The sequence below is a fragment of the Pseudonaja textilis genome, chromosome 5 (assembly GCF_049901715.1).
Source record: "Pseudonaja textilis isolate UNSWEBS1 chromosome 5, rPseTex1.2, whole genome shotgun sequence".
Lineage (NCBI taxonomy): Eukaryota > Metazoa > Chordata > Lepidosauria > Squamata > Elapidae > Pseudonaja > Pseudonaja textilis.
The window spans coordinates 35,673,124-35,689,736 of NC_141994.1; the positions used below are offsets into that span (position 1 = coordinate 35,673,124).

The 16,613-nt window shown below is 39.8% G+C and overlaps 1 protein-coding gene across 5 annotated transcripts in view; it reads left to right on the forward strand.

Moving 5' to 3' along the window:
• Positions 1-335: 335 nt before the first annotated feature.
• Positions 336-16,613, forward strand: part of SYT1 (synaptotagmin 1) — a 316,367-nt gene continuing 300,089 nt past the window's right edge. The window contains exon 1 of one of the 5 annotated variants that reach the window (XM_087934497.1): positions 336-1,086. The gene's annotated coding sequence lies outside the window, so the exon portion shown is untranslated. Of the gene's footprint in view, positions 1,087-1,571; positions 1,595-1,622; positions 1,885-16,613 lie in introns of those variants that run through there. The other 4 variants (XM_087934500.1, XM_087934501.1, XM_087934499.1 and 1 more) reach the window with 4 other exon arrangements.

A 16,613-nucleotide genomic window follows, 5' to 3' on the forward strand; every position in this document is an offset into this window, starting at 1 on the left:
TGTGAAGGAAACCGAGGCTCCCCTCCATCCCTTACCTGCCATATTTTACCCGTCCACACAGAAACACACACCCGAGGCTGAGAAAGGTTATCGGATTCAAGTGCACTTAAAGAGACGAGGCAGGTTTTGTTTTCCCTTTTATACTTCCACACGTACACGCCGCCCAAAGATCTGCTGACCCCCTCTTTCTGTTTCTTCTTTTGTTGCTTTGTAAATGCCAGACTGTAAATTGCCTGAGATTTCGACGAGGGAAAAGGAGGGGGCGTGGAGAGAATCAGGTCACCCGGGCGACTGGCTTTGCTTTGCATTGCACAGCTTCGGGTGGAGAAAGGGAGGGGGCGGAAACACAGCCACTTTGTCAGTTGCAAAGACGGATTTGATGTCCTTGATTGTCATTCGAGGGAACTCCCTCCCCAGCCCCCTCTTCCCGGAACAGTCCGGCGTGGCAGAGAAGGGCTTAGGTGGGTGGGTAAGTGGATGGTTCAGCGAAGCGAGATTACGGGAGGCAACGCAGCCGGGAGCTCGGCGATGGTACCTCAGCAACGCCCACCTGTAATTCCAGGCGGCTGATTGGCTGCTGGAGACACCGACCCCGCCTGTCAGCCAATCGGACCGTCAGGGAAAGGCGAGGATGCTCTGCCTCTCTGTGGAGGGATTCCTGGAGAAGCTGCAGAGCGGTGATGCTCTGACTCCACTCTGCCCCCCCCTCCACCCCCAAAATTGGCTCTCGCGTTCTCTCTCTCTCTCTCTCTCTCTCTCTCCCTCCCTCCCTCCCTCCTCTTAGCCACCCAGCCAGCAGCAGCTGAAACTTCACCCCCAACATACAAAGCCAGCTCGTAGAGAGCAGGGGTGGGAGGGGGGTGCAAAGACTTTTCGGGGCGCGGAGAACAGCTTACTCGCATCCCTACACTTTCCGCGTCTCCCCCTCCCCTCCTCTCCCCTCCCCCTGCTCTCTTTTTGGAGGAGAGTGTGGTTATCCCTGTATTCTCTCATCCCAGGAGAGCCGCGCAGTACAAGACAAATCCTACTCCTCGCCCAGACGGGAACGCTGAAGGACAGGTGCCTCCTTGCTTCCCCGGTTGCCAGGTAAGGAAGCGCCAGGATGCGCTGGGTTGCAGTTCCTTCGCCTGGTGCTTCGCGGGGCTTTGGATCCCGTTTGTGTCTCGGTGTGTGCGGGCGTGTGAAAGAGAGAAAGCCAGAGAGCGAGCGAGCGCAGTATATGTGCATGCGTGCGCGCGGGCGCGTACAGACACACGGACCCCCATAAAATAATATGGAGCGAATTTGAGAAATACTGTGTAGACCGAGAAAAACCAGGGGCGAAGACCGAAGTAGCCTCCCGAAAGGACAGTGAAGGGAGCACATGTTTCTTTCTCGAAAAGCGGTTTTCCTACTGCCTACTGACTTGAAATCGCTGGGCTGGGTGGATAGCTGACAATCTCCACCCACTCTCTTTCGACAAGCCCTCCACCCACCTAGGTTTTCTGTCCTGGAGGATAAGTCAGCTGGTGGGTGTCGTGGGGTGAAATGGAAAGCGGGGCAGAAAAGGGGCGTCGGGGGGAGAGGGAAGAGAAAACCTGCCCACTATTCAACGGTAAGGGCCAAAACAGAGTCCGAAGCAAGGAAACTACCAACAAAGCAGTATGCAAAATCTTAGCTTCAGCTGACAGATAGAATTAGCTCCCGAAAGAATCGGCTTCGGATTTGTTTTTGTTCTTTTCTCCCGAGAGCCACAAAGGGGAGAGGGTGGAAATAGGGCGTGCGCAATAAAGAAGTTAATTGCAATTCGTTTTCAAGCATCAGTCTTCTGACTTTACTTTTCTTCTCCTACAAACGACCATTTGGCTAAGAAAGACTTGCACATTCAACAATTTCCAAAATCAGGTATTCCCTCCCTTTCCCCAATGGCTTGTAGCTCTGGATTTATCTGCATCTTTCTGGATTACTAAGGTTGTTGGCTAGATGCAGATATAGATGTTATTCTTCAGCAGTATTCCCAGGGGGGGGAGGTGCAAGGCTTTTGTTGCAGTGATGATGGTACATGACTGAAGTGGCAGCTTTGAGATTTAAAAAAAATGTTTTGGACAGATCTTCCATTAAATATTTTCAGGAATTATGACAAGATTTGTAATGTTTAGATTCTTGAAAACCTATTTTTTCTTAAGAGTTCCTCTTGCATTTTTTTCATCAGGATTATTTATGATTTGCTGACATTGTATATTCACCATACATTATTATGGTGTGATTTGAAATAAAATGTATACAGTACTTAGGTTTATCCATCTTGTTGGAACAAAGTTGAAGGAAACAAGTCAAAACTTTTGAGAATATGGTTTCTGTTTTCCTGGAGAATAACATGCCTCTTGCTTTATTAAAAAGGTGTAAAATCATATATGATACATATATTAAAGACACACAAAAATGAACCTTTCAACAATCTTTAGTCCATCATCATTTTTATGAACTCCTACTGCTATTTATTAAATCTAGCTGAGTGATTTCTATCAGATGGGAAGTGATAAAAAGAAATCCCTGTATAAATTTAGGTGAAAAGCTTTCCAGTGGAATCACAAATGAACAGGAAAAAAAGTCTGACCATAAACTATAGACCAGTATTATCCATTGGAAACCTGCTTAGCATGGGAATTGTTAATTTTTCTTCTTTTAATATTTATTTAGATCTGAATTACTGATATATTTTAGCAGCAGTTTCCCCATTTTTCTTCCACTGTGTTTTTGTTTGAAAGCCAATCAGCACAATCATTTTATATACTTTGGTGCTATAACCTATAACTTACCGAAATTCGGGTATTGTGTTTTGAAACTAAGTCATTCTGATTTTGTGCACGCTTACTTTGTCTTGAGTACTTTTAATTAAAAAAGTTGTTTTTATGGCTAAACTATATTACTACCAAATTACATAGAGGAATTTGATTGATTCAACAAAAACCTCTATAGAGTTAAGAAGTATGCAATATCACATTACCAATACAAATATCCAAAACATTCATTAATGTAGCATTTTCCCCATATGTATGTGTGCTTTCTATGCATTCATAATGTTGTAATCGGTGTAGAAAACAAAACATTTGGGAAATATGAAATAGCTAAAAAAAAACCATGTCCCTTATAAATAAATAAAATGGATCTCTTCCAGAATGATAGATGTTTTAATCTGTTGCATGAAAAACAATAGAGTTTTACAAAGCATATTTATTCGAAGTCTTTAAGTTTTTAAGAAGTCTGTATTGTTTAAACCTTGCTTAATTTTATGTTTCGGCATTTATACTTGCTTAATTCTTCTTTTTTAGTTGTAGATAACATGCTAAAACTTATACGCCAGTTTTATAAATATTACTGTATTCTCTTATATTGGAATATTTAAAATATATGTGCCTTGAAAATAAAACAAATCCTTTGAATCAGTTACCATATACAATTCATTTAAGCATTTCCGCTAAAATAAGTCAAAGGCTGATTTTGGTGTAAGTTTTCTGAGAATATTTGCACACAAAAAAGCAAATACAGAAAATGTGGAGAAAAAAGTATCATAGGGTACAGGATAATGGCTTTTTGTTCAAAATGATCTTGTAATGTACTTGCAAAAACAATGAAATGATTCTGTAACGATATTTTAAGTCAAAACAAAATAATATTGTACCTTTAAAAAAAGGGTTTTTTTAAAAAAAAGATTTATTTTTATTTATTTATTAATAATTGAAGCCAAGATGCGGATTCTAATTTTAAAGGCTTATTCTGAAACTGGACATTTTATGTCATGTATCAGAATCTGGATCATCCTTCCCATTTAACAAATAAAAATATGCCACTTAATACATCTGGCATATGGGATATGAAAATTAAAAGTAAATGAAAAATCCTTGGGATGGAATAACTTTGATACTAGTATAATTTCTAAAGACTTGCACAATTAGAGATCTGATGGGTAATGTAGAAGTAGAAAGGGTTGCTTTGCTAGAATTAGAATATCCATATAAGTCTAGTTAGCATAGCAGGACTGTAAATATAACATGGAGGTTAATGGTAGTTGTTTGATTATATAATCAGAAAATAAGGATTTAAAGAAATCTCTTAAATTTTCTTTATGTTATTGGAAGAATACTAGGTTTATAGCTTGAAAAATGAAGTTAAAGCATAAATTCAGTTACATGGAACATGTTGAAAAAAAATAATGTATTAAAAAGAATTAGTAATCACACGAAAACATTCAAAATATTCTCTAACTTTTGCTATAAAAGTAAATATATATTTTTTTTATTTTTGACATCATAAAATATTTTTTCAGCACCAGTTTAAATATTGTAAGTCAATGATATATTTGTCTGATATATTGTAAAAGATATTATTTTCAAAGATCTATGTATTCATTTATCTTAATGCATAATTATGCATGAAGCAAAATTATCTTGTTGGTGTTCCCAGCAATTTGTTTGGTTTGAGTATTAGTCTGTATCCAGAAGAGCATAATTAGAAATGCACATAGAAAGCTTTTCAGATAATGCTTGGACTTACATGTACTTTTGGCATTTATAAAGACTACTTCACCTTAAACAAGCTTAAGTGAGTAAATATAGTACAGTACCATATTATCTAAACAAATATTTGAGGGTTTTTGGTGTATAAAGTAATCTGCATAACTGTAGATGTGTTGTTTTTTTTAATCCCATGTGCTAGTCAATTGGAGGATATTTTAAAGGCTTCTGGAAATTTTTCCTCTTCTACAAAAAAAAAACATGCAAAGAAATATAGCATTTACCTAAATATTAAAAAGTATAGTTTTGTTAATACCTTGGATGCAACACTAATAGAGATATTATTTTTGCTATCTTGATGTTCATCCAATATTTAGTTGTAAATGAAAAAAGGGTAACTGTTACATTAATTAAGCAATATGCAAAAATTTGTCTAAAGATGTTGCTATTTCTAATGGATTTATTAAGAAAAATGGAACATTTCACATGCAAGTTTTTCAGATGAAGTACTGAATTGTGATACAATGATCCTTTTGACGCTTGGCTTTCATAGTTTGGAATTGTACTTTAGTTTTTCTTAATTACACAATTCTAAAGGTAACTCAGTAGAAATTCCATTGATCTTACAACTACTAGAATATGATATTTGATGTATAGGGAAGAAATGTAGTTTTATATTTATTCAGAATTCCAGGGCTTTCTTGAGTTTACCTTCATTTCTCTTCTAAAGGGAGCTTACTGCTTTCTTTTGAATGTATAAATATTAGAGAGCCTCATTCCTGGAGAAAAATCTTTCTGTGTGGTCCTTAGGCAATAATCAGTCAATCATAGTTTTGTTTTATATCTAGTGCTATTGACTGAAGAGCGAGAAAGAGAAATTAAAAATATTCAATGTGATTTATTTGGTGAATTATCAGTTATTTACTACTTTATGGTTCTTTGACTATCATTGGGCTTCAGAAATGTAACATATAACAATAACTTGGGAAAAAGTAACATATTAGATTACTGACAGGGTTATGACACATAACAAAGCAATTACAAAATAGAGCACTACACTATTTATGGTTCATTTAACAGGTCATTTAACAAGGTTTGCATATTGATAGAGGTAGTTCTTGACTTATTTCCATCATTGGGTTAGGGTTAGGGTTAGGAGTGGCACTTGATTTTATTATCTTTTTTGCCATGGTCACGACAGTCATTAAGTGAATCACATGCTTGTTAAGTGAATATGGCTTTACCATTGACTTTGTTTGTCAAAAGCTGCATGGAAAAGTGGCCAATGGGGCTCATGTGACCTTAGGATGCTGCAGTTGTCACAAATACATGCCAGTTGCCAAGCCCCTGAATTTTGATCACATGACCACAGAGATGCTAAAAAACTCCAAAGTGTGAGGATTAGTCACAAGTCACTTTTTCCAGCTCTCTTATAACTTTGAATGATTACTAAAGGAATGGACATAAAGATTACCTATAGGGTAAAATGTTTCAAACCATAGATTTTATTACTATGTGTGATAGATCTTATAATTTCTTACATAAAAAATGACCATAATCATACTACATTAATTGGTGGTTGAAACTTGGTTGCAGGATTTCTAAAGACCATAAAAAGGAAGGGTGTTCAGGAACCCTGAAAGTTTTACTCCAATATCATGCGCAGCCAACCCTAAGCATAATCATTTGAAAATAAGTTCTGCTGAATAAGTGTAAGTTGATGATAATTTATGATGAGACATTTTCCAAAGTGTAGACTTGTTTAATGGTCAATATTTAAGTGGAATAGATGAATGGATAATCACTCCTGAATTTTGTTTTCCCAGATTAGTGTATTTGTCTATAAACAATAATGAAAAATATATTTGAATACATTTGAACTTTAAAATTATCCAATGGAGAAAAAAAAAAGCATGAGAATGGAAATGTTCAAAGACCTCAGTTGAAGTCAAATCTTTCAGGTATTTTGCTTCAGATTTTCAACAATTATATGATTCATTTTGATTCATTTTTATAATGTTGTTTTTTTGTTTATTAACACTTGTTAAAAAGTCTTTGATTATTTCCCCGATTAAATGCTAAAAGAAAAGTGCTGAGAAAATAACTTGGACAAGAATAAACGCTTCAGGACATCTAATATGTTTGCCTTGATTACTACTTTCCAGACTTCTGCTTTTTTTTTTTTTAACTAAATAGAAAAATACTGACCTTGTTCCTTGTTTAAGCTAACAAATAAAACTGTGAACGGTTACAATGTGCATGTTTACATATGTTTCATATTGCTTATAAATATTGACATATTCTTGGAACCAATATTTCAGTCTTGATTTTATTTTTATATACATATAAAGTAGTAGCAGAATGACAGGTAGTAGAAGGTAGTAGAATATAATCCTTCTCACAGCAAACACTTTTCAATTTTGTTTCACAGAAGTATCCAATGAAATAATGCTTCTATTAAAAGAGGAAGGGAACCACTCATTGGTGGATTACTTGTTTTCCAGTTTTAATCCTTCTTAATCTTGTGTTGCCTGGAATATCTAACTAGATATGGGCTATCTGTTATTTAGAAGGACAGTTGGTTTGATCTACTAAATAACAATTTCATAAGTCATATTTGTTCTTCACCCAAACTACTATTAATGTATCTTATGATTTGTTATCTACAGTATGTTTTATATAATTTATATATATATATTCTTAAGTTTTCACGGGTACTTACATGTATGGCATTCAGCTTTGTTCGGGTATTTTCCCACATCATTGTAGTTGTGCTTTTAAAATTGTAGCGACGTTTCAGCAGAATCTCATCTGCTGAATTTCATCAGGCTTCTAATGAAGCCTGATGATGGCAGATGAGATTCTGCTGAAACGTCGCTACAACTTTAAAAGCACAACTACAATGATGTAGGAAAATACCCGAACAAAGCTGGATACCACACACACACACACACACACACACACACACACGTGTTTACAATCAATTGAATCATACTTTCTCAGATTTGTTTGTGAAACTCAAGAAACCATGCACACTATTGCACCAGCACCTTGTCTGACAATCATTTATTTGTTTCCATTGTGTTTGGTTATAAAAACAATATATTTTTACCTTTATAGATCTTTCCCTCATCTTGTTTTCTTGCAGGATTAATTCCACATGTTGAATAAATATTTACACTCATTCCTCATATTTAAGAAGGTGTAGAACAATTTTTGTGTAAACTCTGGCTCAGCAGCATATTTACATGTGGTCATCCTTTCCCAGACCAATGTCCCAAACATGAGTTGGGACTATAGTACTTTGGAATTTGTCTTGCTAGCTTAAAATTTTGCCTTGTATAGCCCCCACCCCACCCAAATGGTGAGCCCCTGGTTGGGGAAAAAGCTATCAATACATTACTCCTAACATTTATTGTTTGAAGAAGAAAAACAGACCTCTGAAAATGAGCCCTTACATCAATTTTATTTACATATATTGTATATGATTTGTAAAAGTTTTTTTTTATTTAAAAACAAGTTGAACTGTTTAAGTAATGCAGAAAAATGCACAAATCATGTTCATGTTGTCAAATAATTCATAGTACAGGCTTTTTTTTCTTTTAAAAATTCTGGTATGACTTAGGTTAGTTGGACAATCTAATTAAAATGCCTGGCATAATTGTAAATCTGCATTTCAACATATTTCACATATTCTTTCAAAGACACAAACATTTTTAAAAGGAAGTTATTTTAATTGTCATTTGTTTTCTTGAAAGCAAATAAATATAAATAATAACCTATTGTTGATATTAATAAGCTTTGCGGATAAATTTTCTATCTGGAAAATGACCCAAGAGATATTTTGAGCACTAGTTGTAATATTAATACATAGAGGATGCTTTTGTTAGTTACATTATTCAGATCTGACAGTTTATTTTCTGTTTTGCCTTATTATAAGACAATGATATTACTCTTCAAAACTCCCAGCAGTCTTGTTGGAATTAAACAACTTAAATCCTTGAATTGGATTTCAAATGATAATTAAAACTTACTGTTAGCTCATTAGAATTTTGGGAAGTTGGAGTTCATCCCATTTAAAATTATTAAGTATGTTCTGTCACCCAGAGATATACATGGGATAAGCATGTATAACATAGCCTAAAAAATATCTGCCCAATGTTTATGGGAATGATACAAGAACTTCCAAAGCTTTTTAAACAGTTCCCCATTGACAAATAAGAGAATTAAATAACTGTAAGCACAGAATTAATTTTGGACATCTCTAAGAATCTTCTATTAATCCTAAACATCTAAATCCCTCTGAGTTCAGTGGGTCTTGCTTCCATGTTTTAGTAGCTGTACAATCCCAACCTTAATAAGAGCCCCTATCTCTGGTGGTAGCATATTCAGTAGACTTTAGGCTGTGGATTCTGGAGGTCAGGTATAATTTATCTTCTCTATATCTTAGTAGAATTACCGGTTTCAGAAGGGAACTGCAGGCAATTCAAATCAGGATAAAGGCCCCAGCAGAGAGCAACTAGAGACAAAGCAGTCATGATTTTGTTAGCATATGACCTTGTTGTACTTTTGGCACTTCTGTTCTTTAAATGCTACTGGCTGTGATTCTAAAGCCTGAGGGTGTGAAAAGTATATTTAAATGTAGCGGAGAGAAGGGGATTGCAAGATAACCAACTATAAATATAATGAAGGAACCTAGTTACACAGAGAAAAAGATACATAGGACTGTATAGATTATGGCCAATTCATTTAGGTGAAAGTACATTGTTTTGCTTCAATATGGCAAACTGTCCTGTAAAGGTGAGAAACTCTGTTTTAAGTATCCAGGTGATTCTCAGTCAATCCTCTCCTCTGATATTCCTTTTTACTCTTTAGGAGGAAGTATTGGAGTACGTTATAAAGATAATTTTGAAGAATATATTTCACAAATATGTATTATATAGAAGAAACCTGCAAATATAAGCACTTTAGACATTCTATAATCAGACATAAAAGAGTTATCAGAAATTCTAGACTGGCCCTCAAATATCTGCGTGAGACTTGCAAAGTCATTTATCACTGTGTCTGAGTGAGCCTGAAGGAGTTTTGAGCCTCCTTTTATGACTAGGTCTAGAAACTTGGTTGATTAATTCACATTTGTGATTGATAAAGTTGGTACCTCATTTTTAAAAATGTGTATTCTGATTATATGTATTCATGTTATGTGATATTTTCAGATAGAGAAAACACTATTGAGAGTCTTCTAGGCGGAGTTTGGGGCTAATATACTTAAGACCTATGCAAAATGCTTATGGGGCATGTTCAGATCAAGATACATGAATAGCCAGGAAATCTGCAGGATGATTGAAAGAAATATAACAGTAACAGCACTCCCACTTTCTTGCACCAATAAATTATCAAAAAAGACATTTCAGTACAATATGAAAATAAAGCAGATGTCTCTTTCTAAAAATTATGGCACTAGATTAGTTTGTGTCATTATAATGTCTCTTTTTTGGTCATATCTTAAAATTACAATAAACTGCCTTCAAATTCAAAGATACTCAAAACTCATTTTTTTTACAATGACAAATATAGCTCATTTTTATGTATTTATACTTTTTCTGATCTTTCCTTTTTATTAGATAAGCCAAGATGACTTTCATTTTTCCACCAATGTATTTCCCAGATCGATATATTTAAAAATGGCTTTGCTGGAGATTTATCTTTGGGAAGCATTGCTTGGTGTAAGAGCCCATTTCTTGATGTAAGAGCACATTTTGAATTAGCCCTAAAGTGCCCAAAATACTCTTATGGAATTACAATGGCAATATAGTAATAAAAATTATCTAATTCAGCATAGCATAAATAAAATAAGAAAACATCATTGTTGGTGTCCTCTTCTGTGACTATCAAAAAGATGTAGGTTTCTAAAATCAAATGGCAGGTTTTTAAAAAATTCATGTAGTAGCATTAATGGAATGATTTAATTATTCTGACATCCGTTGGAAAACAAATTCTGCCAAGCATGATCCTTATGGGAAATTCATGACTTGTGTGCTGACAACTTTCTCACTTGAAAATGTGGAGGAAAGCACAAGAGGATCAGCCATCACTGATTTGATCCTAAAAATAGGAAAGACTTAAGAGACAAAGTGGAAATAGAGAGAACTAGAGAGAAATAAGAGACCAATTCTGGAACTTATTATTTCAATAAATTATTTCAATAAATTCAGTTTAAAATTAAATATGATTCCATTATAACAGAGGCAAATAGTAAGGACCTGATGGGTGAGGTAATTCCCAAAAAAGGAGATAGAAACCATTCTGAATAATTCCAAAGAGTCAGCAGTAGAAGCAGCTAATTTGCATAAAAACTGGTCAAATTTGAAAAAAGTATATAGAAATTGGGGAAAATATCACACTAATGAAGAATATGGAAGTACTGGTAAATACTTGGTGCAATATTGATAGGTACTTTATGGCATAAAATTGAAGCTTGTTGGTAGGAAAAATTAAAGCAAAGGAAGACTTGCACACATTTAGCTTATGTGCCAGTTGTATTCATTCCTGGAATGGGAAGTTCTTCAGACAGTTGGACACTTACTAGTTACTTCATAACTAGATTATTGAATTGCATTATATATTATTTAACTACATGGAAGCTACAGCTTGAAGATACCTGGAAGCTGCAGCTGGTCCAAAAGCCAAATAATATGAGCAGTAATGGGTACACCGTCAGACACGTTTGTGTCTTCACTGCTTCCTTGGCTGTCAGTTGGCTTTTAGGGGCGATTCAAGGTGCTGGTTGCCACCTATGGAATCTGCTGTCCCTTAAAGGGAAACAAAGCAAGAAGCAAACAACATGTAGACCTAAAGCTACTTTTATTAGAACAGATTACTAATAGAACTTTTGTTAGCTTTGAGTGAATTCTTGGGGGGAGAGGGGAATCTCATATTTCTAAACAATATCCTTCTATCTTTTCCTCTATTTTAATTATGTGAGTCACCTGGAATCATTCTGAAATTGAGCAGCCTTTTAAAACCAATAAATAACCACAGAATAAGTTGAGGATGGAGACCGGGGTGGGATTCTACCAGTTCACACCTATTCGCTAGAACCAGCTGTTAACATTCTCCTCCATGCTGCACTAAGAGCCCAGGATGGGTTGACTCCTTCCTATAACATCATTTAGCTGAGTCTGTACTAAGATAAAAAAGCCAGCCCCCGGGAGAGACCCCAGTTTTTGACTCAACTCCTTTCAGTCAGTAGCTGTGTCTCTGAAAGTGTTCTGTTAGATAGCAATCACCAGCGATCTTCAGTACCTTTTTCCTTGCTTCAAGCAGCTCCCAGGGATCTGGGCAGCTGCTCTTCCAGGAGAGCAGGGCTCTCTCTCCTGCAACGTTGGGAGCAGCATTGCCAGAGTGCTGTGCAGGCAAGTTGGGCAGCATCTGCAAACCTCCCCCACACCTGCAGTTTGAGCAATCATAAAAAATGATCAGCAAACCGACAGCAGCCTCAGCCGGCTGATTGTGTGGTTGGCGGATGCCTTTTCCTTTGCTGACTTCGCTCGGGGCTCTTTATAGCCTAAGGAGCGATTCTTCGAATTTGGAGCTTGTTTCTCCTAGTCAGTGGCCATATTGGATTGGAGCCTTCCATCATGAGGTGAGTGGGCATTTTATACCCTAAAGGACTTAATAAAAAAAAATCTAAACAGTTTCTTTCCAACGCAAGAGCCATCCTCTGCATTGGTCTTCAAACCTACTCTCTTCAGGCCATTACTCAGCAAGGCCTTGGTCACTGCCAAGCTGTCACTGGAGGAAGTGGCTCCTGAGCCACAAGGAAATCCCTCTAGCCAAGCCTTCTCCAAGCCTGTAGTGCATGCAGAGGTTTTGCCTTCTCCCACTTTGTTCCTGGACATGGTCAAGGAACAGTGTGCTTCCCCTTTGGCAGGTCCTTGCCCATCTTCTCTGGATAAGCATTTCTACAACATCAGCGCAGCCCTGGACAATGCCCTGGCAGTGCCTTCTGTTGACATTCCTGTTCTGGCTTCGTTCTCATCTTCTGGCACTCCCATGGAGCCAGAAGATATCCTGAAACTCGATGATAAGCATTCCAAACAAACCCTCAAGTGCAATCACCAGGCTGCTGCATGGGCTGTTTGGGCTTCAATAGCAGCATCCTTTTTCACAAGGGCATCCATATGGTGGCTGCGCCAACTCCAGAATTTTGACCTTCGGTCTCACCAAGACCTTAATGAGATTGTCACAGTGGCAGAATTCACTGTGGATGCCACTCTCAATTCCGCCAAATTTGCATCTTGGGCCATGGCATCTTCAGTAGCAGCAAGAAGACTGTTATGGCTCCAAAATTGGCAGGCAGAGTCACGCTGAAAATGGAAGCTGGCTTCAGTTCCATTCGCAGGCAATAAGCTTTTTGATGATTCTCTGGAAACTTATCTCATCGAAACCAGAGATAAACGTAAAATTCTCTCTTCCTCTGGGAAGAAAGCTGACTATCGCCCAGCTCCTTATCGCCCTCCTGCCTTTCAAGTGGAGACCTCATCCTGCTTCCCCCACTCTCAGAGGTTGTACTCCAACGCCAAGACCAACATGTGGAAGCATCTGGCAGGCAACAACCTTCTACTGGTAAATGGCCCTTTTGTGGGGCAGGGGGTTGTTCCCTCCATCACTCTAAGTAATCCCTCATTCTCCCCACCCATCAGAGGTTGCCTAGCCTTCTTTGCCTCCAAATGGGAGGAGTCAACGATGAACGCCTGGGTGCTCAGCACTATTAGGTCAGGTTTACAGTTGGACTTCCTAACGCCACCCCCAGAAAATTTTTTGATTTGCCCTGTCTCTTGGGACATTTCAAGGCAAGCACTCATGAATCAGGCCATTCAACACCTTGATATCAGAGCTATTCAATCTGTTCCCCCCTTTCAACGGGGATGTGGGCTTTACTCTTGCCTTTTCATCGTTCATCAAAGCCTCGGGGGAGGGTGGCGAGCCATCCTTATCTAATATTTCTCAACCAATTTGTAAAATACAGGCGATTTAAAATGCAGACTCTGCATTCTGTTTTAGAGAGTGTTCGGGAGGGCAATCTCCTCTCTTCCATTGATCTCACCTTCACATCCCCATTTGGCCTCATCATTGCCAGTTTCTCTGTTTCTGTTATCAGAATACCCATTACCAGTATTGAGCACTTCCCTTCGGCCTCTCATCAGCTCCAAGGGTCTTTGCGAAGGTTCTGGCAGCATTGATGGCAGCTCTGTGTTCTATTCCACTGAGGATCCAATGCTACTTGGATGACATTTTGATTTTCTCCTCCTCCATCCATGCAGCCCATCGGGATCTGCAAATTACCCTGTCAAATCTCCAGAGCCACGGATTTTCCATCAACACCCAAAAGAGCCAGCTCTCTCCCACAACCAAATTGCAACACTTGGGAGCAGTCATTGATACCATGTCGTGCCAGGTTTTCCTGTCCCCTGCTCATGGAAAGAGCCTTGCAGAGATCATCAGCCAGATCCAGCAACATCAAGCTGTCCCCCTGCCGCTACTGTCCAAACTTCTGGGGAAGATGGTTTCCTGTATTGGCATCGTCCCATGCGCTTGGCTCCACTCCAATGGTTCCTGCTTCCCTACCAATGAGCAGGAACCAGCCACTCATCCATCAAGGTCCCGCTCCTACCACAAATCCACAGATCTCTCAATTGGTGGCATTCCCCATCAATCTGGAAGGGACTCCTGTTCAGGGTCCCAGACAGGCTAGTGATAACCACCAATGCCAGCCTCTTGGGTTGGGGTTCCCATATGCAGGGCCAGATAGTTCAGGGCATTTGGTCCAGGTCAGAGCAGACCCTTCCCATAAATTGGCTAGAGCTCAGAGGTATTTTTCTGGCTCTCAAGCATTTCAGGCACTCGGTGACTGGCTCTCACATTCTAGTCCTTATGGACAACGGCTGCAAAGGCTCGTGTCAACCAGCAACGGGGGATGAGTCTAAAGCCCTCATGAGAGAGGCTCTACAGTTGGGGTTATGGGCAGAGAAACACCTGTTGTCGATCTCGGCGGACCACATCTTCGGTGTCGACAACTCCCAGGCCGACTGGCTCAGCAGGAGCCTAGTCGACCAGGCAGAATGGTCTATTCCTCCATCTCTATTCAGGGCCCTTTCCCTCAGATTCGGAATACCGGAGGTGGATCTCAAAATGCCCAAGTCACCAGGTTTCCTTGCCAGGGAGGGAGGGGACCAATGCTGTTCGGTGCAGATGGCCCAAAAGTCTTCTCTACACCTTTCCCCCACTTCCCATCATTCTGGCAGTAATTCGGAAGATGTTGGAGGAATGAGTGGGGCTCCTCCTCCTGGCACCCTATTGGCCAAAGAGGCCCTGGTTTGCAGACCTGGTCAACCTATTGGTGGCTTCTCCTTGGAGGATTCCAGCCCATCTAATCTCCCTTCATCAGGGGGCTCTGCTTCATCCAGAGCCCTAGTGGCTCAAGCTGACCGTATGGCACTTGAGTGGCAGCAGCTAGAGGAGGCTGATCTTCCAGAAAGGGTCATCCTTACTATCCTGGCGACTCGCAAACCTTCTACAAGGCACATCTATGATGCCACCTGGAAGGCCTTTTCCCAATGGTGCCTTTGGGAGGGTCTCTCTCCTGCTTCAGCCCAGTTGGCAGAAGTTCTTAGCTTCCTTCAGCATGGTCTGAAGAAAGCTTTGGCCCCCAACACCTTACGCAGGCAGGTTGAGGCCCTCTCCTCAGTTCTTTCATGGGGTTCGCTTCCTTCCTCATCCCATCACCCTTCAGTCAGGAGGTTTTTGAAAGGGGCTTCCAACCTGCACCCACCGGTGGTTCACAGGTATCCTTCCTGGGACCTTCATGTGGTTCTTAATGCCCTTACAAAGCCTCCCATTTGAACCCCTTAGAACAGTGTCTCTCCATTTCCTGACTCTGAAGGTAGTGTTCCTCGTTTCCATCACTTCAGCCGGACGAGTTTCCGAGCTCGCTGCTCTTTCCATCAGATAGGACCTTTGTTCCTTTCACAATGATAAGGTTGTTCTCCGTCTGGATCCCACATTTATTCCAAAGGTTAACACCTGGTTCCACAGGTCCCAGGACATTGTGTTGCCTGACTTCTGCCCCCTCCTGACTTAGAGCGGCAGTGGCACATGCTAGACATAAGAAGGGCTCTTAGAATATACATTAAGCGCACTTCCTCCTTCAGGAAGTCAGAAGCCATGTTTGTTTCCTTTTTTCCTTCTCACTTGGGGCACAAGGCCTCTTCTACTATTAGTAGGTGGGTCAGGTCTTGCATTGAGCAGGCCTACAAAGCTGTGACCCTTACAGTTTCCTGAGGTCTGACGGCACACTCTACCAGAAGCGCAGCCACTTCTGCTGCCTGGGTGACCCAAGCATCCTTGGAGAAGATCTGTCGTGCGGCCACATGGACATCCCAGTCTCCTATCATCAGACACTACCGTCTGGATGCCTTTGCCTCAGTGACGGCAGCCTTCGGCAGACGGGTGCTTCAACAAGTGATTCAACAGTCGGTGTGATGAGCTGGACGAGGACCCGCCCATGGACATGCAAGCTTTGGTATGTCCCATCCTGGGCTCTTGATGCAGCATGGAGGAGAATGGGCATTGGTAGAGGTTACTGTGAATGCCCTTTCTATCTATGCTGCAAGAGAGCCCAGCCCCTCCTTTGATTTGAGGGTAAGACATATTTCTGTATTCATTTGTGCTTTCAGAGACACCTTTCAGTCTGTCAAGTATCTTCACCAAAGCTGGGGTCTCTCCTGGGGGCTGGCTTTTTTTATATCTTAGTACAGACTCATCTAAATGATGTCATAGGAAGGAGTCAACCCATCCTGGGCTCTCTTGAAGCATAGATAGAAAGGTCGTTCATGGTAACCTCTACCAATGCCCATTCTAAGTAGTTCGGAGAACCAGTTGTTAGAAGAAATTACTGGCCTAATCCTGTAAGGAAGGCAGGAAGGAAACATTCTGGTGTTGCTTATAGAAACTGCCTCTCCGTTAACCCTTTTTACATTCTAGGCAGGACTAGGCTTCCTTCTCTGGAGTTATTTTTTCCTCCTTTGCTGGTACTTTGTGTGTGCGGAGTGACCATTC